Below are 20855 nucleotides of genomic sequence, written 5' to 3' on the forward strand. Positions count from 1 at the left end.
GCTCGCAAGCCGCAGTTTGCCGACCACTAGGTGTATTTCTGCTTCACCTCTTTTGTATGTATAATTTTTGTTATTTTTAACAATCATACTGCATAGGTAATTTTGAAACCTAATTTTTTTAAATTTACCATGTCTAAGCATTTTTCCATCTCTTTACAAACTTTTAAAAATATAGTTTTAATAGCTGCTTAATATTCCAACAAATAGGTATCCCAGAGTTTACTTAATGATTCCTTGATTTCCAAACATTAGGTGGTTTGATTTTTGCTCTTACAAATAATGTCATGATAAATATTTGTGGGCATTTCCCACATTTCATATTATTTCCTGAGGCCACAATTACAGAAATAGGATTGCAGCGTCAGAAGATATGAAAACATTTGGCACTCTCAAGAAATACTGTCATATTGCTTTACAAAGGGTTGGTGCTATTTTCACTCCCACTAGCAACTAATCAAGCAAAACTGCGAAGTGAACAAACACAGTTTATGGAGTTAGACCAGGGTTTCTCAACCTCAGCACAATTGACCTTTGGGGCTGGATAATTCTTCACTGTGGGAGAGATGGCCCTGTGCATTGTGGGAGTTTAGCAGCATCTCTGATATGCGCCCATTAGTTGCCAATAGCAATTCCCCCATTGTGACAGTGAAAAATAAATCCAGACATTATCAAATGTCCAGGGAAGGGTACAAAATTACCCTCTCGTTGAGATCCTCTCGTGTTAAACTAACTTCAACTTGTATTTGAGCTCCTCCTCATACTAATATGCTAACATTGGCAGGTTACTTGATCTCCTTGGCTCATTATTTATTCATTATAAAGCAGGGATGATCACACTCAGCTCAGGGGTTGGTTGTTAAGATTAAATAAGATAACTGATGTATGGCATTTCACATAAGGCTTGGCACATAGTAAGAGCCAGTAGTCATTTGCAATGAAGTCCATGGTGTTGATGCTATTAGTCTCCAATGAAAACACCTGGCCTTTACATGTGAATGAAGGAGAGATGGAAATCTTCAAGGTAAATTATTGATAGTCATTCACTAATTTAATACATATTTATTGAGCTCTTACTACATACCAGGCTTTGTTCTAGGCAGCAAGGACATAGATATGAATAAAACACTGTCTTCATTCCATTGGGGAGCCAGACTAAATAAGGATGAAAAAGTAAATTATATGGTGTGTCAGAAAAGAGGATAGGAATTTCTTGGGAGGTTGGGAAGGTAAAAATTTTAGGTAATGTAGCTCAGGATGTCTCCATTGAGAAAGTTACAATCAGGACTTGACTTCACCATGTGTATACTGCAGCGAGAGCAACTCAGACAGAGGAAATAGCAAGTGCAAAGGCCCTGAGAAAGAAACATGCATTAAATGTTCAAGAACTAACACATAGGGCATGGTGCCTGGAGGTTGGAAAAGGAATGATGCGGGTGGGTGAGGGGTTGGCTGGTGGCTTGATGATGAGGTCCTTATAGAGACTTTTCTTTTACTCTGAGTGAGATGGGAAACCATTAATTTGTAGCTTTTAAAATAATTTCTGGCCAAAACCGGTTTGGCTCAGTGGATAGAGCGTCAGCCTGCGGACTGAAAGGTCCCAGGTTCGATTCTGGTCAAGGGCATGTACCTGGATTGCGGGCACATCCCCAGTAGATGTGCAGGAGGCAGCTGATCGATGTTTCTCTCTCATTGATGTTTCTAACTCTCTATCTCTCTCCCTTTCTCTCTGTAAAAAATCAATAAAATATATTTTTTTTAAAATAATTTCTGGTAAAAAACCATGGAAAGAGGAATAGATGATGTAAGATTATCTATCCAGGGAATGAAAACTGTAAGCTAAGAGTGAAGAAGTAGAAACAACTTATTTCTTCTTGGCTTATCCAGCCAAGCTCCAAACCTTGCCAGTTTGTAAATTCCATCTTCTCTCCACTGAGAGATCTAACTTGGCTGAAGGCAAAGGCTCAGGTTTAATAAAGAGAGAAGATTGTATGAATCTGCTATCATCAGCCGTAGGTGGGCTTGTTTTACTGTCCTCTTGTTTGTGGGTGTGATGTCCATGGTCATGGATGCAATGCTCTCTTCAGAACATGGAACTCAGCCCTCTCTCCTCTCTCTGTATTAGCAACAAGGCTTAAAACATCCATGGAAGGTATGTTCATTTCCAAAATGATTGGAAAGTGAAGTATTAGAGTGCGGAACTGAATCAATAACTGAAAAGAACCAAGTGTTGTGAGGAGGGTTAGGGTCTTCAACCATAGCTTGCTCTTATGGCTGCAGGGAGATTACACATGTCATTGAAACAAATTTCCCTTCTCTTAGAGGATATGGCAGACTGACTTTCTTGGTAAGACGGTATCTGTGGTATGCATTTCTCAACAGTCTTTTCTTCCAGGTTATGACTCAGATTTAGGTATATCCTTTATGCATATCAACAAGTATAAACACATGCTTGAATGTTTTCCCCTTTCAGTCCAAGTTGATATTAATCAGAATTCATTTCAGATAAAAATCTCAACATGCACTTGAACTCAAAGGTGAGAGTGCATTCCGTTCTGTGCTATTTTATTAGGCTGCTCTTCTGCCAGCTCTGGCTTGGCAACTTGAGCCTCCTGCAAAGATGAGCGCTACAGAGTGGGGAAGCTCTCTCACAGCCTTCCCAGCCAACACCCCCCCTCCCCCCCACACACACACACTGTCTTGAAGGCAAGAAAGGTCAACTGCTTGATGTTTCATAAGGTTTGCAGCATTTGAGACAATACTGTGAATTTTGAAATTTTAAAACATCTCTTTATATTTTGCAAAAGTGAAATTGTTTAATCCAATTCTGCCTCCTGCTATTCATTGCAGTGTTACCTCAGGGGGATTTGCTAAAGGACCAAAGACAGCTGCCAAACCCTTAACAGGCAGTTTTCCTATATAAACATTATACAGACAGAATGCTTGGGACTGCATTTATTCATTTCCCAACATTAATTACCATACTTCGTCCTGTATTCATTTCTTGATATCGCCTGCTTATCACTTTGTGAACTCCACCCCAAAATGGGAATTCAGTCGCTGCTTCCGGGCCAGTAGACAACCTTCATCTATTTGGGATGACAAAGATCCAAGATCCAATCACCTGTTCCTAACGCAGCATCCCTTTGGCAGACGCATCGAAACTATTGGGAACACTCTGCCATCCTGTCTGATCTTGCCTTGTCACCTAATAAACCTGCCTTTTCAAAATCTATCACCTTGATTGCGAAGGAAAACTAGCTCTTTGCATAGCCATAAATGCCTCCTCATGCTCGAACACTTCCCCTCCTTGTATTGGCGTGGTATGAATTGCCACTGTTTGCTCCAGTTACTTTTACCCCACAAGCTGCTCCATGAGATGGCACAGGAAATCCCTCCCCTTAATTCTCCAGCCACAGTGGATGACTTCAGTGGCTTCTGGAAGCATCCACAACAGGAGTGTGGCTCATTCTTTGGTTTCACGGTGTAGCATCTGGTTTGTGATGATTGGCATGGCAGACCAAACCTGAGGACGATGAATGGGGTCAGGGCAAGAGGCATGGAGGGTCCCTGCAGCAGGAACAAGCAGATATAGGTTCAGCCAGCTCTCACTTCTTTAGATATGTCTACCTTCTTCGGTGGAGAAATAATAGGCCTGTGGCAATTGAAAAACCTAGAGCAATCTATACTGATTTGCTGAATATTGAAAGGAATGAGATTCAAATAGTTTCTTTCACTGAAACCATGACAAAAACTAGTATCACTACCAAGCCTACTAACCCCTGCAAACACATGCTCTGGGAGGGAGAATGGGTGTAGAAGTATTGAACCAATGCATACAGACCAACAGATAAAAATAGGGACCAAATGATACAGAAAGAATACCAAATAATTCTGCACAGTAAACCTCAGCTGCAGAAAATGATATTAATCCCCTTTCAGTAAAAAACTGAGCATTCTAGTAAATAAAATAAAATGATTTGGGGAAATGTGCTTCACTTTCATGGAAATACAATGTACCAACTTAAGGGTAACTTACATATAATCAACAAGGACATGAGAGACAGTGGAGTTCAAGGGTCCTTGTGATCTGTAATAAACTAAGTGTTATAATGAGCAGCTTCCCCCTCTCGTGGGCCACACGGAAGAAGATGGATAGCCAGGCATAGCTACAGAGGGGCAGTCTTCATGGCAGCGGGTGAATGTCCTTACTTTGCATGAGGTCCTGGAAACAGGACTTGGGAACTTCAGGGGCAGGTGTATCTCTTTTTTCTCTTGGCAATTGAAAATCTGGAACATTCCACCTGCCTCCAAAATTGGCAGTGGATAGGGCTATCCAGATGTAAAACAATGGAAAGGGTGTGCCTGAAGGGACACCCTAAAGCAGTGGTTCTCAACCTGTGGGTCATGACCCTTTCACAGGGGTCACCTAAGACCATCGGAAAACTCATATACAGTGGGGCCTTGACTTACGAGTGTCCTGACTAACTAGTTTTTTTGAGATACCAGCTGTCTCTAAGTCGATTTTTTGCATTGAGTTGATAGAGTATTTTGAGTTAATGAGCTCCGTCTCAGAACGAATTAAACTTGTAAGTCAAGGCCCCACTGTATATGAGTTTTCCGATGGTCTTAGGTGACCCCTGTGAAAGGGTCATGACCCACAGGTTGAGAACAACTGCAAAGGATTCTTTGGCCTCTTGTAGGAGGTTGTGTCCACCCCACACCCTCCTCGCCTGAGGAAGGGCTGATGCTAGCCAACGCTGGGGTTTAGAAGTGTATCCATAGCTGCCGATGGCTTGTTTTCTGAGCAAGTCCAAATCAGAGGCAGATCAAGGTTAAGCTCACACAAAGGATTTTTTTAAGCACAGGGTAAAACTCAACTTTTCTGATTAGAGAAAGGAGAGCTAAGGCGAGATCGTGCTAATGAAAGGCTCCAGGCAAAGGCGGCAGGGCTGGCTGCCAGCTCACAGACCGAGCTTGGCAGACAGACAGTGGAGCTCTGACAGGGAGTTTCTCTGTGCATTTTCGAAGAAGGCAGAATAGATCTAAATGCAGCCAACCTATTGATTTATTCTCTTTGTGCGGGACATGGCTTTTTATTAAAGAAAGCAGATATTCAATAGTGTTAACTAGTAATGGGAATTGACTTTTCACTAATTGCACAGACCTTGGCATTAATATACTTTAATGGAACCTGGGCTCTGCGTCCCTCAGATCAATCCTGAAGTTTTTCTCTAAGTCTTTCTGGTCAAAGGACATGAACAACATTGTAACCGAGGGAGACCTTTTTCAATCTTTTAGAGAAAAAAATTCGTAGGATGACTAGGCTGAGGGACTTTCTTTATTCCAGAGGACCAGAGAGAGGAATGGTTTTTGTTACCTGTAAAATACATAGAAACTTCGCAGTCTGAACTGGTATCGGCTGTTTGGAATTCAGCTATAAATGCTGGAAAAGAGTTTGGCTTCCCAGGCACCTGGCTGGGTCCTGCCCCTGCTGGATTCTCTGAGGCAGAAGTCTCATCACTTATTTATCCTCCATTTGTTAGATTTACTAAAAGTAAATAGGATCCCTGACAGCTGCTGGGCTCACACACAGACCTGGACGCAGGAGGTGAGGATGTAGGCTGCTCTCACGAGCCTCTAGCAGCATCTGACCTCACCCAGGCAGAACAGCGTGGGACACCAGGTCCTGCTGGGAGCGGGGACCTTCCTGGAGCTCCCAGATGGCAAAGGTCCATGTCCAGTCCTTTGAGATTCAGGGCTGCATTCTCCCCCGGCCATGCAAGGCAAAGATGCTTCTAAGACAAAGTATAGGACTGTGAGATTGTCAGGGAGGATGTTTGTATCATATTCATCTTGGAATGCAATGCCTGGAGTCGGAGTGGCAAACACCATTTAATTCATGGATGTACCTTTTTCTAGCTGAGTGGCACTAAGTAAACCAGGCTCTCTGAGCCGTTATGTTCTTATTTGAAAAAAAAAAAAGAATTAAAAATAATGGGTGGGGGGCTGGAAGAGGTCAATGGGAAAAAAACAAAACAAAAACAAAGGAGATATCTGTAATACTTTCGATAATAAAAATACTTAAAATAATTTTAAAAGGATAATAGAAACACATGCTTTGCAGAGTTGCTGTGAGATTACATAGGATACTGTATGTAAAGCTCTGAGTTTGTGAGGGCACTTAGTAAACTCCAGCGAATGATTAGCTATGATTAGCATCACGTTGGAATCCTTTGCACTTAGAGCTGGGCATTTGGTACATGTAAGTTCAGTGAATGGGTTCAATCTTTGGTTCCACTAGTTCTGTGCCTAGCATGTGCCAGGCACTGTGCTGCAACGCACAGGCAGACCCATCCCTGACCTCATGGAGTGTACCGTATAGTTTGGTGGAGACACAGGCAATAAACAAGTAAGTGAAAAAAGAAACTATCTGAAATGTAATTTAGGAGACTGGTAAGTGCTGTGAAAGAAACTGAGCAAGATAAGGGGATAGAAAATGACTGTACGTGTGTAAGCGTGAGGAACAGGGCGAGAGGGAGAGACAGATCGAAGCTGAGAAATAAAGGGAAGTTGGGGAGAGGAGTAAATAAATAAACGAACAGGGATTTCTCCAGGAACCTATACTGCACCTTGCCATGTTTAATTACTCAGACCGTATGTTAGCACAATCATTTCTCTTTACCTGAATGTTTGTGCTATAGAGTTTCTCACTACCTAGTGAGGTGAGAGAATGCCTCCGTTATCTGAACCTCCTCATTCCTTTTCATTCCTGGCCTTGTGTCTTTTTCCTAAAGTGTCCCCCACCCAAACCCAGGACTTCCCCTCAGAAATGAACACTACAACCTGGAAATTCTCTTACAACAGTGTGACTCGAGGGAGTCAGCAAAACTCCCCTCTTTTCATATCTGACTTCTGTGCCTCCAGGCTTGCCTTCCAGAAGTGGGCGGACACACATGGCTTCAAAATGTCTGGAAGTGGGAGGGCGTCTTCGCTTTCTGTTTGCCTCTGCGAAGTGTTGCACAACTAGACTGCCGTATTGAATTATTTTCAGCCATAGAAATTCTTCGGTGCCCCATCTCAGACCGGGCTCTAATTCGAAAGCAATAACATTTGGGCAAAGCTCAGATGCACTAAGTTGCTGCCCAGGGCTTGGTGGGTTTGGAGGTAATTGGTTTTGCTCAGTTGCTGATGCTTCACTTGGACAAACGAGAAATCAAACTACAGCTCAGTTTGCAGAAGAGCCCACGTCAGCAGTTTAGTCTGACTACTATTTCAGAGCTTGTTATGTTATTGGCAATAAAATGCAACTAATATGCTGTTAATTAATATTGCATCCTACAGCTAGTTTATCACATTATTAATCAGAGCGATAAAACCAAGGGAAATGCAGCTCACCTTTTGTCTTTTCATCTCTTTAAAGCACTCGTATTTATGCACAAATACGTGTTTTGGTCAACACTGCCAAGTGTTTGGTTGTTCCTGGATGAGTGTATTCTATTTTCAAACAGTAACTTGCCCCTCAGGAATATTTTATTTAGCAAGACAGGACTTAAAGTGAAAGGGTAACCATTTCTGATCGTAACCTTGGCTTTGTGCTTCTAGTAATTATCCTTTAATTGCATTACCCTATTTGAAATAGAGTTGTAATTGGAAAAAAACAATTTGACATTCCCTGATGCTTACTCTGACATGCACTATTTGCTTTTTATTCAAATGTAAATTTTCTCCATAATACTTTCAAAGAAAGAAAAAAAATTAAGCAAAATTGAAATGTCAGTAGCAATTTCTGACATGCAGGCAGTGCCATTCACTCGTGCTGTCTGGAAGGCAAGACTTTCAGTTCAGATGGAAAGGGAAAAAAATGATGAAATTAGCATGCTCTGAGGAGAGGGAGAGATGGATGGCAGGATCACAGGGCGATCCCTCTGGGAGACGTGTCCACTTTGCACAATGCTTTCAAAATATCAAACAAGCTGCCAGTTATAATTTTGGGATGAATAGTCCTCTTTGCTCTACCACCCTCCCCGCCACCCCCATTTTTCCTTAAAAACCGAAGGATAATAACCTGACCTCTAGAGTTATTTCACCTAGGTGTCTTGAAGATGCAGTTTTAATTTGGGGCATGTGATATGTGAGAGGCAACCCTAACATTGACCCAGTGGTTTCCGTCTCTGGATGGGCACACCCTTTTGTAATCTCTTCTGTTTGAGTGTGGGCTGGACCTTTTGACTTGCTTCTGATGAATAGAACATGGCAAAAGTAATGGGATGTCACTTCCAAGATTAGGTTACACAATGTATTTGGGGCTTCTGCACTGGGCTTCCTGGTCTTGCTGTCTCAGGTGCTCACTCTGCAGAAAGCCAGCTGCCATGGTGACCTACTCTATGCAGAGACCATATGGTAATTGAGGGAGGTCTCTGGCCAACAGCCAGGGAGGAACTGAGGCTCTCCACCAACAGCCCATGAGAAACGGAATCCTACCTATAGTTCGGAAGCAAATAATCATTCAGTCGAGCCTTCAGATGAGCCTGCAGCCCCAGCTGACAACTGCTGCTACCTCAGGAGATACCTTAAGTTAGAGGCACCCTGATGGAGTGACACCTGGATTCCTGACCCACAAAAAGGGTGAATTAATAAATGCTTGTTATTTTAAGCTGCTAAGTTTCAAAGTAACTTGTTATGTGGCAATAGATAACTGATACAGGGCAGGGGAGAGTGATTATTAAAGAAATGAATAATTTTAGATCATGTTCGGCTTCAAATTATTATTTATAATTTTATATTCTTTCCTTTAAGGGGCCCTCATGATTGTACTAACTTCCAGGTTCATCTCACTTCTTCCCTCGTCTGTGAGTGTAGACCTCGGTTGTTCCAAAATAGGTCAACCAAGTCTTGCCTCCATGTCTGTGTAGGACAGTGATGGCGAACCTATGACACGCGTGTCAGAGGTGACACGCCAACTCATTTTTTTGGTTGATTTTTCTTTGTTAAATGGCATTTAAATATATAAAATAAATATCAAAAATATAAGTCTTTGTTTTAGTATGGTTGCAAATATCAAAAAATTTCTATATGTGACATGGCACCAGAGTTAAGTTAGGGTTTTTCAAAATGCTGACACGCCGAGCTCAAAAGGTTCGCCATCACTGGGGCTACTTCCCTGCCTCAAATGTGCTGCCTCCTGAAACCTTCCCTGTTTGTCTCTGATGAAGTCTTTCCTGATTTGTCCCAGCAGATATAAATTCTCCTCTGCCCAGAACTCAAGCTTTGTACTTCCTTACAGCTCTCACTACACTCTGCATTCTTCCAGGTGAAATGATCCTTGAAAGGAGGTTGGAAAAAATGATGGCTGTAAGCACATATATTTCATACTATGTGCCAACACCACTACATATGTTATTTAATCCTCATGGCAACCCTTTTTACAGATAAAAAACTAAGGCACAGATTGGTTTAGTAGCTTGCTCAAGGTCCTACAGCTAAGTCAGGATTTGAACCCAGGTAGTGTGCCTCCCTGAGTCCATGCTCCTGACAGCTGTTACACCACTTCTCAGGGAGGCAGAGGTGCATTTGCTGTGGACCCAACAAAGCCCTTTCAAACAGTGTACTAAATGGTTATTTATAATTTTATATTCTTTCCTTTAAGGGGCCCTCAAGATTGTACTAACTTCAGGTTCTGTAAGACTGGATGGAAATGCAAGGTCTTGCTCATATTGTAATTCTGTTGAACCTTGTGTAGTGATGATGATGATGATGATGATGATGATTCTAAGACTTGTACAGAGTACTTACAAGGTATCCTCAGCCATCTCACTGCATCCTTACAACCTGAATGTTAGACATGGTCATTGCCACTTTCACCAATGACAAAACTGACCTCAAAGACACTAAGTGATTTTGCCTGAGGCTACTCAGCTAGTAATGGAGCCTGAACTGAAACTCAGGGCTTCTGATCCCATATGTCTTGCTTCCTCCACTTAGGTATTTGTTGCCTTGGATTTTGAGCACTTTTCCAGGGCTTAGTGGATGGTGCTTCTCCCCACCCCTGCCCTCACTCCATGCAAACCCATTTGAAGAGCACTCCATCACATCCAACAATGATCTAAATTGAAGTTGTTCATCCTGCCTTTTAAGTTCTCCAGGTAATGAATCTTTTCAACCAACACAGGCTGCTTGATGCTAATCACACAGAGAGATGCAAACTCTGTCTGTTCACTTTGAATAGATGGGGCACTGTCTAGAATTCAGTCTCTGGAGTTAGGCCAGCCTAGGTGTGACCCCAGCTTCACCTCTAACCAATGGTGTGGCTTATGCATATTGCTTAACTTCATTCATTGAATCAACATGTTTATTGAGTCAGCCGGTGTGTAGGTACTCAGACAAAGGAATGAACAAAATAAAGCTATTGCATGGAATTTCAAATTGAAATAATTGAAGCACCTAGCTCATAAGACTGGGACCTGGCTCAGACTTATACAAAAGAATAAAACAATATTCCACCTTGTTTCTAAATTAAAAAAAACAACAGCTCAGGTTTGTTTCTTTATATTTAGACTCTCTCCAAACCCTAGTTTTCAGAAAATTCTTGAAGGGTATTCCTTGATGGGACCCAGTGAATCGGATACATAGTTTCTGGTGGTTCAGGCCGCGTAGGTAGGAACTTTGGAATAAGATAGGGCAACAGGGAGGAAAATGCATTTGGTAAACCCAACCATGGTCCGATTTTGCTCAGGTGGCCTTTGCATAGCGAGTCACGGGAGCTGTTTATTTCCAGTTTTATTCTGAAGGAATTCTCCTGATATTATTTTCCCGTGGGGCCTCTAAATGAAGCATTTAATCTAAATCTCTGATGTTGTGGCTCACATTCCTTCTCGTTCCCCTTCACCTCCACGTCTCCGTGGTGGGAGTTGAGTTGGAGAGCCCAACCAAGAGTGCCTCACTCCTGCCCAGATCCGGGCACCTGTGCTCCTCCTTTTATTTCCTTTTCCCTTCTTTCATTCCCCAAATCTTTCTCTTCCTTGGTCAAATTCACTTTTCCTACTCGAAGAAGAATGGAGGGAACTGACTCTTTTTTTAGCAGGGAAAAGAAAGGAAAAGAAAGGAAATACACCTGTTATGCTCCAATATTAGTTTTATCTTGAGCTTCCTGGTTTCTTTTCATATTTTAAAATATTTTATTCAACAAAATGTATTGAATCTGTAGTATGTGCCAAGCACTGAGTTTTATGCAACACAATAGAAATGACAAGGCTCATCCGAAAGGCAGATTTCATATACTTTTGCTCAGATTGGCTGCTGATTCAGAAATTTAGAATACTGCCCTTTATTGAGCAAATGTCTGTAATTAGGATCTTCATCTAATTTGCATGCAAGGAAATTGAGGCCTCTAGCAACCAAGTGATTTTTCAGAAGTCACAGAGCTTAGGACGTAGTAGGGACAGCATTCAAACTCAGGTTTGTCTAACACCAAAGCCTACATTCTTCTCTTTGGATTATAAAGGCTTGTAACTGAAGTATGAACTGATTCTGAAATATTCCCCTACAATCTGAACTTCAATAGAATATTTGACTTCCAGTTGAAAGAACAACTTATATTAAAAAAAAAGGGGGTTGAGAAAGAAAATGTTTCTCTTCTCTACATAATATTTAGAAGAAATATTTTTTCTCCTAAAGTACTTAAGCAAATAACACTCTGACTCTACATTAAGAAATTTGGTTTCTAAATGGTTATCTTCTGCAAAGCAGGTCAGAAGTCTCAATGGAAGTTTGTAGAGAAACATCACCCTCTGCTGGACATATAGGCATCATACAATTGGAGATGGACACAAAGGATTTGTAAAAGTTATAGTTTGGCTCAGTGGATAGAGCGTTGGCCTGTGGATTGAAGGGTCACAGGTTTGATTCTGGTCAGGGGCACATGCCTGGGTTGCGGGCTCTGATCCCAGTAGGGGGCGTGCAGGAGGCAGCCGATCAATGATTCTCTCTCATCATTGGTGACTCTATTGCTCTCTCCCTCTCCCTTCCTCGCTGAAATCAATATTTTTTTTAAGTTAGAGCTAAAATACAATTCAATTATGTGCTCAATGACAATGAAAAGCTGTTGTTATCACTTAGCATGAGTATATTTTATTCTTCAAAGTGTCTCCTCATAATGGAAACAAAAACATTTTGGAAATGGCAGAGCAATAATTTTTATGGAGGTGGCTTAGTGCTGGGGTAGAAGTAGGTAAAAGCTTTAGCTACAGAACACATCTTAACTACCCATAACAATACCTAACTATAATAATGCTATAGTAATAAATTGTAATAATACCTAAACCAAAAATAGCTCCAATGAACCCTGAATAGAAAGAATATCAGATGTGTAGGATAAATGAAAAAAAGTATAATATAATGAATATAGGTTGGCATTTGCACTTTGGAGTCAATAGACCTCATTTGATTTCTCTCTCTTCCATTCATAAGCTACCTGAGCTTAAGCAAGTTATTAAATTATTTGAGCTTCAGGTTCTTCATCTGTTAAGTCATAATTATAAAAGCAGCAGCTTAAGTGAAATAAACCAGACTAAGAAAGACAAGTACTGCATAGTATCACTTACATGTGGAATTAAAAACAATAACAGTCAAGCTCTTAGAAATAATGATTGAAACAGTGGTTTTTCAAGGGCGGGAGGGAGGTGGGAGGGAGAGGTTAGTAAAAGTGTACAAATTTTCAGCAATAAGATGAATAGTTCTAAGGATATAATGTAAAACATGGTGGTTATAGTTGATAACACTGTATTGTATTGTAAAACTGGAGGGGGGGGGGAGTAGCAGGTAAGTAGGACTTAGATGGGAAGACCTAATAGACTTTCCCACCTGTGAAAGTGAAGTGAGATAAAGCTTAAGAAAGGTAGCGCATTGCTAAGAGTTGGACTCAATATGTGTGAACGGGTATTTCATTATTAGGTCTCTCCCAGTTGTTAATTGCATAGAATCAGCTTTTTAAGTTTCGAAGTCCAAAGTCAACAATCAGAAATATAAAAACAAGTTATTTCCTTGAAGTCTCTTTATTTTTACAGAAGTTTTGACTAGTGGCAAAGGTTTAACAAACCAAATATTTCTCTAAATGATCTACATTTTAGAGGTGTATACTTTTTCAAGGGAATCAATGATATCTGGAGCAGAAACATGGGAACCTATGAAATATGTGAACCTATGAAATTCAGGCATGGATAATCTATATTTATTTTATTGAATTTTAAAATTTAAAAAATTTTTTAAAATGCATCAATATAGAACATCAAAAAAAGATGAAAGCATCTAAATATCCCTATCATAAGTAAGAATTGCAGCTTTCTAAAAGAATATCAAATACAAGAAAGTCACTACACATTTAATTATCTGGCACCGTTGTCACTAGAAGTGACACACAGGAAGTGCTGCGCGGGCGTTGAGTTCCCCTTCTTATGGTGGGAGCCTCTGCCTCAGTCTCCCCTTCGCAGAATTGTGTCTTGTAAGGACAGAGGGAAGGAGAACCAGGGCTGTTAATGCTTAAATTTAACTTTCCTAGCACTGTATTATAAATCACAGATTTGAGGCAATTAAATACCTTTAATTGCCTGACAAGTTAATTAATTCAGACTGAGCTATTAAAAGTCTCTGATCATTTCCCCTACAACTGAATTGTAGCTATGAAACACAGAATCACAGAGAGAATGCTTCTGGTACACAAACAACTTTCAAACACTCTAAGTGCTTAGAAAGCAAGTAATACTGCCCTAACTGGTTTGGCTCAATGGACAGAGCAGCAGCCTGTAGACTGAAGGGTACTGGGTTCGGTTCCAGTCAAGGACATGCACCTTGGTTGCAGGCTTGATCTCCAGTTGGGGGCATGCAGGAGGCCGCTGGTTGATGTTTCTCATTGATGTTTCTAACTCTCTATCCCTCTCCCTTCCTCTCTGTCAAAATCAACAAAATATATATATATTTTTAAAAAGCAAAGAATACCAACCAAAATACCAAACATTGATAGTCTAAGTTTCTGTATCATTAATTATTAATTACAAATATCTTATTTTTAATTACAAAATTTCAGACCTGAGTAGCAAATTACACAGTGTATGCTACATTTGCCCTTAAAAGAAAGTGGAGTTAAGGTCCGTGAGCGACAAGATTCTGCAAGGATTTGGAGAAATATGGATATAGTTGTAGGTCACAGCTGCTTGCTCCCCCTCCTTAAAATGTACAGTAGCTCCCCCTCCCCCACCTATTCCTCGGGGGATATATTTCAACCCCCCAGCGGACGCCTGAAACAGTGGACAGTTTCAGGTATATAGACTATGCTTGTTTCTGTACACACATCCCAGTGATAAAGTTTAATGCCTGTTCCATCTTAGCTAAGCACATCATGCATGGTGGTTGGAACTCTGCAGTTTGAGGTGTGACAGCAAAACCAACAGAAGTTCCTTTTTCTCTTTTTCACAATTTCCTGGAGAGATTCGTTCTCACCTTAAACCTTACCAACCTCTGTGTATGATTCTTTCCTTTCCTTATGAAGTCGAGAACTTTCACCCTTTTCACCGAAGGAAGCACTTTAGGGCTTTTCATGGTGTTTATCTGAATTGCCAGCATTACCACTCTTGCGCCTTGGGGACATTATTAAGTAAAATAAGGGTGGCTTGAACATAAGCGCTGTGATACCACCACAGTCAGTATGATAACCCCGAGGGCTCCTAAGTGACCGACAGGTGGGGGCCTGCACAGCATGGAGAGGCTGGATGATTCCTATTCTGGGGGGCGGGCGGAGGGGAGGGCGGGAAGGACTGGCCCTGCGAGATTTCATCACGCTACTCAGAATGGCAACCATTATAGATTATTTATTTCTGAAATTTTCCATTAAATATTTTCAGATCGTGGTTGACTTCAGGTAACAAAGTGCAGAAAGCGAAACTGTTGGATAAGGGGGGATGACTGTATGTAAGTGTTAAGGGCAGGGCTTTTAAACAGGCCATTTTGCCTTTGAACTCTGGTGAGTTTTATACTTACATGAACAGAGCTAACTCTCCATCTGGTCACTACCTTGTATTCACCTAAGGGACAATCGTGGGGAAAATGAGAAAATGATTGGCTGATGTAACTGAGTTCAAGGTTGACTTCCAATGTAACTAAATCCAGGTACTCGCATCCTGTCTTGGACTGTGTCTTCTGTTTTACTTGTTTTCATTCTAAGGCAGATTTTTCTTAAATCTTGTCCAGATCAGCCACCCATAGATCCAGTCTTTAATCTATAAGCTTAGCAAGCCTCCTTGATAAAAGAGCATCTCTTTTTCTCTAGCCCCAGCAAAGCTGATGTTTATCGGCTTTGATTGGCCTGGCTAGTCATGTACCTGCCCTTAAAATATTCTTTAAGGCTGGGGAGATGCTGCATTCTCAAAGGCCAGGGCTTAGTGCTGCGCCCGCCCCTGGAACCACAAAGGTCAATGCCATCTGCACTACATGGTCTGAGAGTAAAAGAGTGGCTGCTCAAAGTTAAATTAAGTGCTAACAGCAAAAAGGGGAATTAATACTGGGCATAAAATACACTATAGATTTTTAACTGGGTGGTAGAGAAAAAATGAACAAAAAACCTAAAACAGATTCAAGAATGCTATATATTGTGGACAAAAGGGACCATATGCTAACCTGACTAGGTCAGGGAAGGCCTGCATGGTGGTTGTGCAAACTCAAAGACCTACAATAACCACAAAAGATGGTCTGAAAATTAAATATTTACAAACAGGTGATAGTGGGTAGTCATATCCTAGGCCAGTATTTTCCCTGACAAAGATCAACTTAGATCTTTACTGAGCCCATTTGTCTTTTTGCCTCAAAGATAACAGATCTGTGAAATGTCTGGGTAACTTGTAACTTCCCTTTTTTTCAGGACCCCTCAGGGCAAAACAAATGGCACCAGGACATTCCCTCACTGTTCTGTTAATTATGTTAAACTGTCCTGTATCCATCTATGTAAAAGAAACACATATCTATCATTTCACTTTTTAACCCATCCCAGAGGTTTCCCCACTTTGCTTTATTCCACCTCCTTAATCTGTCACCAATGGATTTCATGTAGCCCACTTAGGGATTTTCCTTTTGATGGTAATTTATAAAAACAAGGTATTACTCCCCATTCTCCAGAGCATTACCTCATTGAGGTTCTGCTTCTTGACATATGTTGACAGTTTGGCTCAAATAAACTCACAAATATTCTTTACAGGTTTCAATTTTTTGTGTGTGTGTTTTTTTTAACGTTAATATTAACGTTAAGGCTAGATATAAGGGAAAAACCTAGTTAAGGGTTTCTACTCTTTGATTTAGAGCCAGGACTTTCTGAGAACGAATTTGGAATGGAGACTAATTAGGTTATTGTACTAGCCAGGGTTCTCCGAAGAAATGAAAGCAAGAAGATGTATATATATAGAGAAAGATTTATTGTAAGGAATTGGCTCACAAAACTGTGGGGATTGGGAAGCCAAAAATCTGCACTCTGGGGACCAAGGGAAGAGCTGATGGTGCAGCTTGAGCCTGAAGGCAGTCTGGAGGTGGGATTCCTTCTTCCTTGGGGCACATCAGTATATTTAAGGCCTTCAACTGATTGGATGAGGGCCCCTCACATTATGGGAGGTAATCTGCTTAATTCAAAGTCTGCTGATACAAATGCTAACCACCTCTAAAAAAAAACTTCACAGGAACATCAAGAGTCATGTTTGACCAAATATTGGATACCATGGCCTAGCCAAGTAGACACATAAAATCAACCGTCACAGTTATCTTCTTGAATTGAGTGATCCCCACATTGAGCCATGAGGAAGATGGCCTCTCAAGGCTCAGTTTGGGTCTAAACCCAAGACCAATGAAATCAAGTGTCTGGGAGGTAAGGCCAAGGTAAAGGTATTTTTTTGATGTTCCATAAGTTATTTCTATGTGCATACAAGGTTGAGACCCACCCTTGAAGAGCAGTGGTTCTTCAAGTGTGGTTCCCAGACTAGCCACTTCGACCTCCCCTGCAAACTGGCTGGAAATGCAAATGTTCTGCTCCTACTCCAGACCTACGAACATGCAGCAGCATGACATTTCACCTCCAGTCTCTTCTCTCTAAACCCGAAGGGCAGAGTATTCATTAGTAAAGCTCTTTGGGTGAATGAACTAACTCCTCAAGATTCTCTTTAGTAATGGAGTGTTTGTTGGAAGTATTCATCCTATATAATAAAGAGCTAATATGCTAATTAGACCAAACAGCAGAACAACTGTCCAGATGACCTTCTGGACGAAGCCGGGGCTGTGAGGGCCAGCCAAGGCAGCTGGGGCTGCGAGAGCCGAGCCCCTTGCACGAATTTCATGCATCAGGCCTCTAGTACACAAATAAGAGGGATCTTGACTGTGTGGCCAGGCGTCATTGAGACTGGCTATTTCTGAGACATAACAGATGTATAAATCTCATAGCAGCTCCCGTAACTCAGTGGCAGCCCTAGCAGTTGCTGCCTCCCGAGTGTTTATGTATAAAACCCTAGCATTCTATTAGAGTGCCTTAGCTATTCTGTCATTTCATCTCTCCTTATATAAACTGAATTCTTTCCTCCTTACCTTCTGGGGGCTTGGGGAGGGGGGACATTAACCATAGAATTTATATGCATATATGCATAACCTATGGACACAGACAATAGTGTGGTGAAGGCCTGGGATGGGGTGGGTGCTGGGTGGAGGGGGTCAATGGGAAATACTTTCAACAATAAAGATAAATTTTTAAAAATGTCAATAAATAAATTCCCAAATCTGATTGGTGCAGTTAGTCACCTTCTCCTTTGGGCAGTGTTTCCTTAATATTTGTCTAACTTATAAGCCTCTGGCCAAGATAAAGATTAGCTTTCCTTGGGTCAGGCCTCCCACCAACCCAATCAGTTGGGAGCAGGGGGAAATGAAATTTGGAGTGTAAAGAATCTCCTAGGGCCATTTCTTTTAAAAGAGGAGCCTTCTAAAGTGGGTTGTGGGTGTCACCGTTGTGAGGCTTGGTTTCTTAGGGATCTTCATCTGTTCTCTGATGCTTAAAGCTATGTGTAGTTCTTTGATACAAATACATCAAAGAGAATATATGCACTTGTTCAACTATACCTTTTGGAATGAGTTGCAAACTTTTGCTGAAAATTTTTGGAAATGTTTCTTTTTTCATTTCAACATTTCCTATAGGAACGTCCTCTTGTGGCCCAATTTAGGGATGCCATGAGCCAAATTATTTTGGAAAAAGAAATTTAATTTGCATGCCCCAAATAGTAGGGCCTATATTTTATGCAGCAATTCTCTTTGCATAATCTCATTCACTAAGCCTTGAGTGACTAGAAGCTGTTGGCATTTTTAAAAACCTCATTTCCCAAAAAGAAAAAAAAACACTCAAGTGGACAATTCTCTCCAGGTCATTTCAGACTGGCAGTCTAAGCTCTCCTTTCTTAAGCGATTTGATCTCACTATATTATGCTAAACTGAAAAACAATAAAAGTGCAATCCAAATCAAAAGGCCAACTAACCTTTGGGGAAGTCTGAGATAAAAACCTTAAGGATGCCACAGTTCACTGAACATCCTGAATCACCTTTTTTTTTTTTTTTAAATCCTCATCTCAGGATATTTTTCCATTGATTTTTAGAGCAGGTGGAAGAGACGGGGAGAGACAGAGAAAAACACCGATGTGAGAGAGAGACATCAATTAGTTGCCTCCCGCATGCGCCCTGACTGGGGCCAGGGATCCAGCCTGCAACTGAGGTACATGCCCTTAACTGAAATACCCAGGACCCTTCAGTCTGCAGGCTGATGCTCTATCCACTGAGCCAAACCCGCTAGGACTCAACTTTACCTATCTTAATGCCAAAATTAAGTTTGTGCTTTACCCAGAATCTCATAAAAACCTTTTACATGGTACCAGTATCACCCTTATTTTATCTTAGGCCATCAAAGAATACAAGTAAATACTACCTTGAAGTCCAAATAATAAATTTCAGCTACCAGAATTTAAAACAATTAAAACCAACTTAATTTGGATTTATCTCATTGTTCTGATTGTTTGTTGATAACAAGAGGTATTTACAGAGCCCCTATTTACATTTTGAATTGTTTCAAACAGTCTCCAATTAAAGACTGTATTAAGGTTTTCAAACTTGATTTTAGATGTTTTCTTTCTCTTGAAAGGACAAAGATCCTGAACCCTGAGCTAACATTATTTCATTAAAGTAAAATGTGCCTGTGAAAAGAATTGGGTAAAAAAAGTATTATCCAGCATGCTTCCAATGAAGATCATGAGCCTACAACTTCTTGTGTTTGCAAATGTTAGCTGTTGAAGTTGATAGTTTCAGGTTTTGGCAGTTTTATCAATGCTTGCACACATTTTATTTTTAGTAAGCCCGTTTATCTCAAAACCATAGCCTAGAAACTCTTGAATAAAACTCTGGCAACTCCTTTCCTCAAAAAACTGAAAATGGAACTCCCATTTGACCCTATGATCCCACTTCTAGGAATATATCCCAAGAAACCAGAAACACCAATCAGAAAGGATATATGCACCCCTATGTTCATAGCAGCACAATTCACCATAGCTAAGATCTGGAAACAGCCTAAGTGCCCTAAGTGCCCATCAGTAGATGAATGGCTTAGAAAACTGTGGTACATCTACACGATGGAATACTATGCTGCTGTAAAAAGGAAGGAACTCTTACCATGTACAACAACCAAAGGACTTGTATGCATGCATATAAGCATAACCAATGGACATAAGACACTGGGGGGTAGGGGAGGCTAGGGGACTGTCTAGGGCGGGGGGAAAAAATGGACACATATGTAATACCCTTTGTAATAAAAAATTTTAAAAAAAACAAACTCTGGCAACTCCTGAATAAAACAGTTGTTTGCTTGTCGTGAGATGAAATGAAAAATTGAAGTTTCTAATCATTAGGTGTCTCACAAAGGAAGTATTCCCTCATGGTTTCAATCATGGGGAAAAACAATGTATTTTAATTGTGCCACTTCATAAGCTGTAGTTAAATATTTTCAAATTGCATTTAAAGATATAGCATTATTAACCCAATTGCTTTATCTGGTCAATTTCCTCCATCTTCTAGAAGTTAAATTATCTTGGTAAAATGAGTCAAACCTCAGCACTTTACCATCACAAAAAAATTTACAAGTTGGGATACATATTCTATGGAAGCCTATTACACCTTTTAAATCAAGAAAGCGTTCAACGAAATGTTTGACAATTTAAAAAAGATACGTAGATAAAAACATCATTTTTCGAAGTTTTGCCACTTTATAAAAATAAAAGCAACCCAAAAAGTGCCTATGCATACTTTTGCATCCACACTCATATTTTTAAAAGTTAAACCTACCACGGTGGACAACTGCTGGGCAAGTCCTGAGAAGGCTAATAGGAGAAGCTTTTCTGCTTTTAGAATTTTTGTTTTAATTTCCCACTTCAATGTAGTTACCAGTGTTTAGTTTGACCTAGAAGAGATGAGAGTAAGTGGCCAGTAGTAGCTGTGGTTTATTTTCATAAAGATACCAGCAGATGTCAGCAAAAACCAAGGCAGTACCACACGCATTTGCAAGGAGGATGTTAAAACTCTTTGTAGTAGGGTAACCCACAGTGAAATGGAAAATCTCTAATGACTAGAGCCTAGTCCATTGAAGACACCTCAGTTTTCTACATTGTTACTTGATTTGTAAATTTCCTTTTGGTGGGGCGGGGGAAAGGGGAGGGGAGGCAGGGGTGAGAATGAGAGGCCACAGTAGGAGCTGAGTTTTTGCAACAGCTCTTTCAAAAAACTGAATAGCTCCAATTTTGTTTAAAAAAAAA

Source organism: Myotis davidii, unplaced genomic scaffold, assembly GCF_000327345.1.
Source record: "Myotis davidii unplaced genomic scaffold, ASM32734v1 scaffold330, whole genome shotgun sequence".
In the NCBI taxonomy this organism is placed as follows: domain Eukaryota; kingdom Metazoa; phylum Chordata; class Mammalia; order Chiroptera; family Vespertilionidae; genus Myotis; species Myotis davidii.